This window comes from Bison bison, unplaced genomic scaffold (genome assembly GCF_000754665.1).
Source record: "Bison bison bison isolate TAMUID 2011002044 unplaced genomic scaffold, Bison_UMD1.0 scf7180017864390, whole genome shotgun sequence".
Taxonomy (NCBI): Eukaryota; Metazoa; Chordata; class Mammalia; order Artiodactyla; family Bovidae; genus Bison; species Bison bison.
In genome coordinates this window covers 5,676,895-5,679,028 of record NW_011494962.1, presented here as the reverse complement: position 1 = coordinate 5,679,028, position 2,134 = coordinate 5,676,895, and positions in this window count along the sequence as shown.

Here is a 2,134-nt window from a genome sequence, read left to right as displayed (position 1 = left end):
GTCAAATGGGCCTTAGAAAGCATCACTATGAACAAAGCTAGTGGAGGTGATAGAATTCCAGTTGAGCTATTCCAAATCCTGAAAGATGATTCTGTGAAAGTGCTGCACTCAATATACCAGCACATTTGGAAAACTCAGCAGTGGCCACAGGACTGGAAAAGGTCCGTTTTCATTCCAATCCCAAAGAAAGGCAATGCCAAAGAATGCTCAAACTACCACACAATTGCACTCATCTCACAAACTAGTAAAGTAATGCTCAAAATTCTCCAAGCCAGGCTTCAGCAATACCTGAACCATGAACTTCCTGATGTTCAAGCTGGTTTTAGAAAAGGAAGAGGAACCGGAGATCAAACTGCCAACATCCGCTGGATCATGGAAAAAGCAAGAGAGTTCCAGAAAAACATCTATTTCTGCTTTATTGACTATTCTAAAGCCTTTGACTGTGTGGATTACAATAAACTGTGGGAAATTCTGAAAGAGATGGGCATACCAGACCACCTGATCTGCCTCTTGAGAAATTTGTATGCAGGTCAGGAAGCAACAGTTAGAACTGGACATGAAACAACTGACTGGTTCCAAATAGGAAAAGGAGTACGTCAAGCCTGTATATTGTCACCCTGTTTATTTAACTTATATGCAGAGTACATCATGAGAAAGGCTGGACTGGAAGAAACACAAGCTGGAATCAAGATTGCCGGGAGAAATATCAATAACCTCAGATATGCAGATGACACCAACCTTATGGCAGAAAGTGAAGAGAAACTAAAAAGCCTCTTGATGAAAGTGAAAGTGGAGAGTGAAAAAGTTGGCTTCAAGCTCAACATTCAGAAAACGAAGATCATGGCATCCGGTCCCATCACTTCATGGAAAATAGATGGGGAAACAGTGGAAACAGTGTCAGACTTTATTTTTCTGGGCTCCAAAATCACTGCAGATGGTGACTGCAGCCATGAAATTCAAAGACGCTTACTCCTTGGAAGGAAAGTTATGACCAACCTAGATAGCATATTCAAAAGCAGAGACATTACTTTGCCAACAAAGGTTCGTCTAGTCAAGGCTATGGTTTTTCCTGTGGTCATGTATGGATGTGAGAGTTGGACTGTGAAGAAGGCTGAGCACCGAAGAATTGATGCTTTTGAACTGTGGTGTTGGAGAAGACTCTTGAGAGTCCCTTGGATTGCAAGGAGATCCAACCAGTCCATTCTGAAGGAGATCAGCCCTGGGATTTCTTTGGAAGGAATGATGTTAAAGCTGAAACTCCAGTACTTTGGCCACCTCATGCAAAGAGTTGACTCATTGGAAAAGACTGTGATGCTGGGAGGGATTGGGGGCAAGAGGAGAAGGGGACGACAGAGGATGAGATGGCTGGATGGCATCACTGACTCGATGGACGTGAGTCTGAGTGAACTCCGGGAGTTGGTGATGGACAGGGAGGCCTGGCGTGCTGCGATTCATGGGGTCACAAAGAGTCGGACATGACTGAGCAACTGATCTGATCTGATCTGATCTAAATGAGGATGGTGTACATCTATGTATACTGGATAGAATTCAAAGGTTGTTACTGAATCACAGGAAGACACCAGGATTCTTGGCCCCTGGAGGAGAAGAATTCAATCCGGGGCCAGAGACGAGGCTTGATCGCTCAGAGCTTTTGTGTAATAAAGCTTTATTAAAGTATAAAGGAGATAGAGAAAGTTTCTGACATAGGCTTCAGAAGGGGGCAGAAAGAACACCCCCTTGCTACTGTTAGCAATGAAGTTATATACTCTCCAATGAATCAAAAGAATGTCTGGAGGTTGTAAAGACCTCACCAGACCTACTCCCACAATTTACATTTTAAGATAACAGAATTAGCCAGAAGGTTTAATTCAGAGACTGTCCTTAATCCAGAGACTGTCCTCAGGCAGGATACATTATTGTTTTATAATCCTAAGGAATGTAGAGAAGGAAAAAATTTGTCCTTTCTTCCTCCTTGAGAATTCCAGACCCCTCTCTCCTTGGGGACCCCTAGATTCCTTATCAACCTGCCTAGGAAATGACTCTCTCAGAATGACAGTCTTTTCTGGAGTGCCAAAGAGACAGAGCAAGAAACCCATATCACATATATCGAGTAACTATTTTCTGAAAAATCTGT